General features: G+C 38.3%; 1 pseudogene; it reads left to right on the top strand.

Annotated features, from left to right (window-relative positions):
- Positions 1-1,304: 1,304 nt before the first annotated feature.
- On the top strand, positions 1,305-2,164 carry LOC122806075 (annotated as a pseudogene).
- The last annotated feature ends 8,269 nt before the right edge of the window (positions 2,165-10,433 follow it).

Raw genomic sequence — 10,433 nt, 5'->3', positions numbered from 1 at the left:
AAGTTCAGTTAGGAATAGTGATGGTACAAATTTTTTCTTATTTCTGACAAGTCTATATAAAGGGGGATTTATGCTGGTCAATTTGTTTCTTATTACGTAGGTGACGTGGTGGTCACTGAGATCATTCGGGAGGGTCCCAGTAGTATATTTGTGTGCTTCTTTATTAGTAAGTATCCAATCAATTATACTTTCTTTTTGGAGAGCAGTTCCTATTCTTGTAGGGGAGACAATATTTTGGGAGAAGCCGTGTAGATTAATAGGCATGGGGTTGGTCTGTGCGGAGCATTGGGCCCAGTCAATGTTAACATCCCCTAGTACAATGGTCTCCTGAGGGTAATTTGCGGCTATCCAATTTAGTATTATCTCCATAGTTTCTAAATTATTCCCTGGCGGAATGTAAACTACAAAAAGATTAATACTTTTTTGGTTATTTAAGCATATTTTTAGGGCAATTAATTCTGCATTTTTATATATTTTTATACTTTTTAATATGTATTGGATTAGGTATTTGTAATTACTTATATATATATATATATATATATATATATATATATATATATATATATATATATATATACATATATATATATATATATATATATATATATATATATATATATATATATAAATATATGTATATATTTCCTCTCCTTCTTATTGTTTCTATTGCTTTTATGTTGGTCTTTACTTTATCTTGGCATTATGTTCATGATTTGTACTCGAATGTATGTACTGTATACAATCTGGGGAAGTTGAAAAGGAAGGTAGCATTGCGTTTACTTGTGTTTCTTGATTCATGAACTTTTTGGAATTAATTAGTCAATTAAGAAACAGGGTGGGGAGAGAGTATTTATGTAAAGCTTGACTCATACACTGTTATCTGAAGAAGTCTAGTTACCAACTAGATGAAAAGGGCTTAATCTTATTGTGTTTGTCAGTTTTATTACTTTTATTAAACTTCTGTGGTGCCCATTTTGTTCTCAGCTTTGTTTTTTGTTTTGTGCTTATATAGTTGGTCGGGCCGTTATTTGATTCTGAAAGTGGACAGTTTTCCAGTTTGCATGGTCTATGCAAGGTACATTAGCTACAATTTGCTGGCTTGCTGGGTATTAGCAAAGATATTTCAACTTGAATTTAGATCGGATAGATCTACAGCACCAAATAACAATGGCAGTTGGGGAAAGGGACTGCTGAAGGAATCTTTGCACTATGACAAAGTTTTACTAGTCTCTTAACTGATTTCAATCAGTTAATGGTGATTTTAGCTAGACTGTAGTAAATAAATACCCCACAGTTAGTAAGCTATGGACTTTAACATTTCTTTAACAGCCAATAGTACCTCCAAGTGTAACTTTCTGAAAAATAACTCTTTCTAAGTGTTTAGCATCCTCATTTTAAGCTTACTGGTCATTTTGATCATTGCCACTTTTGTCTGGAATTTACTGTTGCTTGTCATGATTCTCTGGGTAAAAACATTCTACAGGATTCCCCACAATCTGGTGGCCTCCATGGCTGCCTCAGATGTGATGGTAGGAGCTTTGGTGATGCCCCTCAGCCTAGTAAAGGAGCTCTCTGCAAGGAGATGGAGACTTGGAAGACTTCTTTGCCACATCTGGATTTCTTTTGATGTTCTGTGTTGCACAGCAAGCATTTGGAATGTGACTGCTATTGCCCTGGACAGTTACTTGTCCATCACAACGCACTTAGAATACACTCTGAAGACTCAGAAACATATTTCCAACATAATGATAGGACACATGTGGACTCTTTCTGCAGTGATTTCACTGTCCTCACTGTTTGGCTGGCGAGAAACGTACACAGCAGATGAAGAAAATTGCCAAGTGAGCCAGAATCCTTCCTACACTATATTCTCAACATTTGGTGCTTTGTATTTGCCCCTCTGTGTGTTTTGTTTTTGATTTATTGGAAAATATACAAAACGGCAAAGTTTAGGATTGGAACCTGCCAAAGAAATGCTGTGATGCCCAATGCAGAAGTGGTTCAAGTAAGACAAGCTCCTTGTATGCACTTCCTGACCACTTACAGCATATGCACATTCCTTTACCACCTTTCACTGATACAAAAAGTAGTTGTGTGTAAAATAGGTCCAGCTAAGGCACAGTGCTTTCCCTATATGTTTGTTATAGCATTTCACTGTAGTTAATGCCTTTAAAAGACAACTGAACATTTTTAAAAAGTGTGAAGTATATTTATGCGTGTAACTGCAATGTAGGCAAAGAGAAATGTTCATCTGACAACGGCATCTCTCCCTCAGACTTCATCTCCCTCTATCTCTCTGGCTCGCTCTCTCTTTCACACACACACACAGACACACACACACACACACACACACACACACACACACACACACACACACACACACACACACACACACACACACAAACACACATACACGCACACACTGTGAACCTTGGTAAGGTGTTGAAAAAGTTACTTTGTTTCTTCCATTTTTTGTTCAAGATTACACATATTTGCATCTAGTATCTACAGTAGATAGTTCTTCTTCTGGCATACATTAAAAAAATGTTACTAGGGCTGTTGCACCACACTGCTGCATGAACTTTGCATACAAGTTCTATACGGATTTTGTAATAAGCAGCATTATGCAAGGGGAAGAGCTTTTCCTTATATGAATGACCAGTCAGAGACACACTGACACTTTCTGTCTCACAAATTTTAGGGAATGCTTTCAAACTTTCAAGCTACTGAAGTTGTCTACTCATTTGTTTTACTGCAAACACACATCTTGTTGGCAAGGTATAAAGCACACATTTAGCGTCATGCTAGTAAAAATGCTAACCACTATAAGTGTTTTTTTTTCTTGCAAAGTACACAAAAAACATTTGTAACACTTTATGTTCATTGTGTGATTTTGCATATGCACTGTGCAGAGCATATTTTAATTACACGTACTTTTGTGAAAAGACCCTAATGAAGCCAAGTCTTTGACAAGGAAAAGAAATCCAAACCTTGTTGTCTTTATTCTTTTTTTAAAATAATTTTATTACAATTTTCCAACAGGCTGCTCCAGTATGCTTGAAAGTATGTCCTTCTTTTAGTGTTTTTAGTTAACAATTTATGTGAGGACATATATTTTATAGCCATATCTTTGAAATGGAAATTTAGTTTGAGGACAGAGTTTTTATTTTTATGGGAATTACCCTTCTTGATTTTTGCCATATCTTTTTTTTTTTCCTTTTGTTGTATATCATGTTTAATTTGGGATGTCACCAGACCAGTTTATTTCTGGGGCTTGTCCTGGGCTTGCTTATAGTACGTATTGCAGCCTTTATGCAGCCAGTGACATATCTGTGCAGAGTTTCTGAAAGCATATGAGATTAGTGTGCCTTTGCGAGAGTTAGGGTTAAAGGAGATTGAGTCACATGATTACTACGTGAATGACCGTTTTTAGTAAAGCTAAAGCTTTTCTGAGACAGCAGCTCTGTGTGCATGCCTCTTCATACATTCATCTCCATGATGTACCATGTAAATTTCTAAGACCCTATAAAGATGCCTATACATATATGGTATCATGGAGCACTCAAGGCAGCTGAGCTGACCAAGCTATCTTCCTCTTCCTTTGAGTTAAAAAGAAAAGATCCAGTACACTATACTAAGTTTTCAGTGAATGTGCTTTATAACTGTTGTATCATGGACTAGGAAATTTAATTTATAGTCACCAGAGGTGCTTACATGTTTACATTTCTTATGAAACATCTGATGTATTTATGAGATGTGACTGACTACCAAGAAGAATTTGACAGCAGTTTAACAAAATTAATAACTTTGTTTTTTTTTGTTTAATTTTAATTTGCTGCCATTCAAACATTATGTTAAGTTATTGCAGCCCACTTCAAGGTTTTGAGTAAAGCAGTTCAGGTTTTCTGATTTACACAGCAATGCCAAGTCACTGGTGCACTGGATAAACATTGTATCTTCTGCTTACGCATACTTTGTTAGGAAATGAATAAGAGAGGCAGGACTGTAGCAAGGAGAGGTAAAGGGGACCATTACTCCAGGATAAAGCTAGAAAGGGCACATTCCTCAGTGACTGATCAGTGTTAGTGCAGTACTGAGATTTAATGGTTGACACTGTGGCTACTTATGTGAAAAACATTAGCACCGTTTAACATTAGTAACTGTAGCAAAGAGCTTGTGTAGGCTGTTTGCAATAGTTCAGAGTCTATGAAGAGTTGTGTTTTTTTTTTTTTTTTTTTTTTTTGCTGTAGCCAACTTTGGAAAATCTTTTATTTAAATCTCAACTTTGGCTTGGGGGTGCCAGTCTGGGCACTGATAAAAGAAAATGCTTTAGGGTACACACTTGTGCTCTCCTGGCATTGATCAGCTTGAGCTCAGAGTAATGCTGTTAACATGTAAAAGCCTCATTTCAGTAGGTGAGATAATTTGTGAACCAAACCTGGTATTATTAGTCTAGTCACTCCTCTGTTAGATGGTAAAGTAGTAACGTGTGATACATAGCATCAAACATCTTCAGGTAGTCCACATTTATTACTGTTGCACAGTACTCTTTGCTTGTTTATGTGGAAAAAGGGGATGTCTGTCTGCCTGAGATGACATGGTTGACAGGCCTTGATGCTTTGCCAGAGATGGCCTCCACTTGTCACCCCTAGGATTCAGAATTCTTGCTAAGGCTCTTGCCTCGCCTATTGTGTCTTTTTAGGCAATGTCCCAGTGACAAATCTTCCAACATAAAAGATCTGTCAAAAGCAAATTGAAGGTCATGCTGCTTAATGCTAGGAGCCTTAATCAGAGCTCTCATTGGAAGCTCTCCTCGCACCGGAAGATGCAGACATCTGTGCAGTCACGGAAACTTGGTTCAAGGCTGCAGACAGCACCCTTGCCTTACCAGACTATCCCTCATTCCACACATTCCAACCCCAAAATGAGGTCGGGAAGACCAAGGGTGATGGAGTTTCTATTTGCATTAAAGACAGGCACACCTCCAGACTGGTTTGCCAGCATGATGCACTAGAACCTCTCCAGGTGCAACTGACAATTGGCAAGACACCCATCCAAGTTATAGCCAGCTATAAACTCCCATCCATGACTCAGGACACCCACTCCTCCTACCTGGACCTACTTGACTCCATCAAGGTACATCTTAAAACCCTGATCCTTGGTGACTTCACCTACCCTACCATAGAATGGGTGAACTATTCCTGCTCTAATGCACTCACCCAATGATTCCTTGACTTCATCAATTCTAATGCACTAGACCAGCTTGTCTCATCCCCCACAAGGAGAGATAGCATTCTAGACTTGGTTCTCACCAACATGGGTGACCGCTGCACCACCCCCATAGTAAGTTCTTCCCTAGTGAGATCAGACCATTGGTCTGTCTCATTCAAAGTCTCTATCCCATCCAACCCCTCCCCCCCAGCCGTAACCAGGCTAAAAAATTCTCAAAATCTGACACAACCTTCTAAGGGAGAGGATCAGTAGCTTCACACCACCACCTCCCTCAGAGGATGCAGACAAATATGCTGAAAAGTATGCCAGTGCAGTATACAAGCACCTGTACAACTGCATGGACTCAGCCATACCCAACAGAACTGAAAAGTGCTCCTCAAGGAAACACAAACCTGTCTGTTGGACATCGTCTATCAAAAGGCTTTACAACCAAAGGAAGAAACTGTTATCTAAGGGTAAAAAGGCACAAATTCCCAACTGGAAAAACTCCCTCCTTAGCCTCAGCAAGCAAATTATTTATTTATTTATTTTATTTTATTTTATTTTACATTTGTTAACCGGGAAAAAATCCGACTGGATACAATGTCCTTTTTCAGCGGAGGCCCGGGGAGAAAAGCTCCATCATTATACAAAATACAGACATTTCCAAAGTTATAAAATTACAGAGAGTGAAAAATTCAAAAGTCAAACAAACAATCAGATTGCAAAATTCATTTGTTAACAATGCATATAAGGAAATAAAAAAAAATGATGACAATGGACAATTCAAGTAGATAATAGAGACTAGGAAATGTCAGTCAGGAGGTGAGCATTGGCAGAGCCAGTGCTTCTGATAGTGGTGAAACAGTTGTTTCTTGAAATGGGGTAGAGAGGTAGAGGAAAGAATACTGGTGGGAAGAGAGTTCCAGACTTTTCCAACGGCGTTTGGAAAGAGTGCATCTCCTCCAGTATTATAAGCTTTGACCATCTTTATGAGTGGTCTGTTCGCAGAACGTAGACTGTTAAGATTAGAGTATGGAAGGACTAGGTTCTGAAGTGAAGGACAATTGTCGGGGTTTTTGAGAATTTTATGTACCTCAGTGAGTTGGGTAACTCTAACAAGGTTGGGGAGTTCAATCATTTTAGGTTTTTTAGGTTGGTGCAATGATGGGTCCTGTATGGAGTTCCTGCTGCAAATCTAGCTATATGATTATATGAGCTGGATAGTTTATCAAGTATGGTTTTGTTAAGATTGGTGAATATTGCAGATGAATAAAGAAGGGTGGAGAGCAAATGTGTTTGGGCAATGGTGATTTTAGTACTTGGTGTTAGGAAGTTTTTAATTCTATATAGCGATCCTAATTTTTTGTTTACTGTTTTGATGGACAGGTTGATATGCATGTCGAATTTCAGTTTATTATCAATAGTAACTCCTAGCAATTTCGTGTGGGGGTCTGGGGAGATGATAGTACCATTTTTGGATGTTAAAGAGACATCAATAAGATGATTTTTATGAGTTGGTTGAAAGATTAATAATTTAGTTTTTTTAGGATTTAGGATTAACTGTCATCCTAATAGCCAGTTTTCGACTTTGGTGAAGCAGTTTTGGGTTTTAGTTAGTAGTCTGTCTGGAGATGTATCTGAACAAACCAGTGTTGAGTTGTCCGCATATTGGATACAGGTGGCCTCAGGAATGACTGTATGGAGGTCATTAATGAAGACCGAGAAAAGAAGTGGCCCCAAAATGGACCCTTGAGGGACCCCAATGGTATTTGGCAGTAAAGTGGAGAGAGTATTCTGCCACAATACTGCTTGTTTCCTGTCTGAGAGGTAGGCTTTAAACCAGTCTAGTGTCAAGTTATCCAGGTAGAGATTTTTTAAGGTTTCCATGAGTAGTTGATGGTTGACCATATCAAATGCTTTTGATAGGTCTAGAAATAAGGCAGAGGACACTTTCTTGTCATTACGGTTATGGTTTATTGTGTCAGTGAAGGAGAGAAGGGCAGTTGTGGTACTGTGTTTGGGTCTGAAACCATGCTGGGAGTTGGCTAGGAGGTTGTTATGGATAAGATAGTGGAGTAGCTGTTTGTGCATACATCTTTCCATAATTTTGGCTAATGGGGACATTAACGCTATGGGCCTATAATTAGATAATTCAGTGGATGTCCCTCCTTTATGGAGTGGTATAACATGGGATATTTTCCATATAGTTGGTACTATTGACTCCGAGAAAGTTCGATTAATGAGGATAGAAACTGGATAGGCTATAACATCTGCAGCTTTTTGAAGGTATTCTGCTGGGAGTAGATCTGCAGAGGGGGTAGATGGCTTAAGTTTCTGTAAAAGGGCTCTTATTGAAGATGTAGGGACACTTTTTAGGAAAAAGGTCTTTAAAGGTTGTGGTAATGTATCCATGATCGGTTGGTTGCAAGAGGATAGTTGGTTGGCTAGGGTTTTGATAATGTTTGTAAAGAACATATTGAAGGTATTGGCTATTTCTATGGGGTCTTTATCCATTGCTGTTTCAGGAGTTGGAGTGGATGATTTACCTGGGTGGAGAAGGTTATTCAAGCCTGCCCAGAATTTCTGAGGGTTATTATGGTGCTTATTCTGTAATAAACAATAAAAGTTTTTTTTGTCAGTTACTATGGCTTTTTTCGTTACATTTCTTAGTTGTTGGAATTTCCTACGGTCTAGGATGGATTTGGTTGTACGCCAGGTATTCCAAGCTTTATTTCTGAGTTTTATTTTGAGTTTGGATTCAGTTGAGAGCCAAGGGGCAATCTTTGTTTTAGTTTTGATGAGTCTTTTGGGGGCATGGGTATCTGGTATGGATAGGAAGGTGGTATTGAAATGTTCTACTGCTTCATCTAGGGGAAGATATTTGAGTGGTGTCCAGTTACAAGATTGCAGCTCATTTTTAAATTTTATGAGGTCAAAGTTTTTTTTGTTTCTTATAGATCTAAAGACTGCGACAGTGGAGTGGTCTGGTTTATTTTTAGTAATATATGTGATAAGGTGGTCACTAATTTCATTAGGCAGGGTTCCGGACGTATATGTGTGAGGGTGACTGTTTATAAGGATCCAGTCAAGAATGCTTTCTTTTTGATTAGCGTTTCCCATTCTGGTGGATGTAGTAATAGTTTGTGAGTAACCATGAAGGTTGATGCTAGTGGGGTTATTATCATTAGAGCATAGGTACCAATCAATGTTAACATCACTCATAATTATAGTTTCTTGTGGGTAGTTATTCATTAGCCAATTTAGTATATTCTCCAATGTATAGGCATTGTTCCCGGGGGGGATATATAAAACGACTAGGTTAATACTTTTTTCTTTATTCAAGTGAATTTTTAAGGCGAGTATTTCAGCATTAGAGAATTGCGGTGGTTGGGTAGGATTAATGGTAACGTTAAGGTTAGTTTTAAAGAGTGCAGCGACTCCGCCACCTTTTTTTTTGTTTCTATCATTCCTGTATATATTATATCCAGGTGGGATGAGTTCATTGTCTTTGATGTCTGGCTTTAGCCATGTTTCAGTTAGACACATTATATCTGGTAGGTAAGTATCTAGGAGTGCATGTAAATTATGCACTTTGTTGTTGACACTTCTAATATTTAGATGGAAAATTTGTAGCAAGTGGGATGTCTTAGGGAGATTCATAGGACAGTCAGGGTTGCTTGTTGATATGGGGCCAGGATTGGGGTGGATGTCTCCAGCCCTTGAGATATTTTTACTGATATATTCTAGGAGTTTTTTGAATTTTTGTACTAGTTTCTGGGATTGCTTGTTTTTATGATAGTTGAGGTTAACTTTGGTTCGGTGGTAGTGGATGATATTAGCTTTACAAAGGTCGGACTGTTGGTAGTGGAGTTTAAGAGCAATTTGAGACCCTAACGCTGTTGTTTGTTTTCTGGGGAAATGGTAACCTATATATGGTTGGTCTTCATATTTACTAATATGGTATAAGCTAGCTAACAGAGATAGTAAAAAGCACAGGATTGCTATTTTTCCCATATTCATGGTGGTTAGAAAAATAAAATTTTTTTACTCACTTCTTTTTGGAGGAAAGGGAGGGGCTAAATCAATGAGAGATTGTGAATGGCTAGTATGTTAATAAGGAGGTGTGGTTACTTAACTATAAATGTATAATATATAAATGTATATATATGTATAAACTATAAATCAATTAAATCACTAGTAATTGAGTACAATGCCCCATTTGGTTTGTACCTCGCCAAACACCTGCACCAACTGGAAAGGCCACAGAAATACCCACAAAGAGAATCCATGGCCTCCAACACCTGTCCTACGTGGACAAGCTCAAGTCACAATCACTCTACTCAGTATCGTACAGATTGCTCATCTCAGACCCTGCCCTACTAGAGATGCTCCATATCCATAAATCTCAATCGAAAGGCTTAAATCTAATATGTGACATCAACAAAACCTGCTGGAGAGACAGGTTTGTCTCTAGAGGCTGCCCCATCTCTGGAATAGACTTCCCATACATGTCAAACAGAGTACCTCACTGACCCTTTTCATCCACAACCTTGATGAGTGGATGGGAAACCACAAATTTGTCACAGGGGTTCCACCTGGGTCCCTCACTGATAGGGGCGACAGGTGCTGATTGAGGTTTCTTTTCTGAGGATAAACTCTTGGCTAGGTTTGTAAAGGCCCCAGGGCCATTAGCCTAGTAATCTCCTATGATCCTATAAAACTTTATGCCTAGTAACAGACATTTTAATGCCATGGCCTGGCCTAAAGGCATGTCATGTCTCAGATGTATATGACATATAATGTTGGACAACAGAGACAATACTGGGTATTCAGACATATGAAGATGTTGATGTAATAGTGTTGAATATGGCTTTGTTCCAAGTCGGACTTTCCCAGTAAACAAATGTTAAATAAGTAATAAATACATTACTCTATCTGAACAGTTATAGGGATTGGCACTACCTCTAAGGGGGTATCCAGCTTTCTATGCCAAAAAATGCCCATAGAATGATATGCGACTGGAGAAACATAGTATACTTTGTGTTTATGATATCTCACAAGCCATGGGAGTGCCAGAGGGTTAAGATCTCTTATCAGTTTTTAAAGGATAGTTGGACTCAGGAGAATTTATACAGAATGCTGTTGATCTTCCATGAAAGTGAGGAAGCTTATTCTGAATTGTACTGGGGGTGAGAGGTAGGCATAATGATGTTTAGCTT

Source organism: Protopterus annectens, chromosome 7.part0, assembly GCF_019279795.1.
Source record: "Protopterus annectens isolate FY-2018-M chromosome 7.part0, PAN1.0, whole genome shotgun sequence".
Lineage (NCBI taxonomy): Eukaryota > Metazoa > Chordata > Ceratodontiformes > Protopteridae > Protopterus > Protopterus annectens.
Note: the sequence above shows the minus strand (reverse complement) of the source record. Positions and strands in the feature narration are given on the sequence as shown.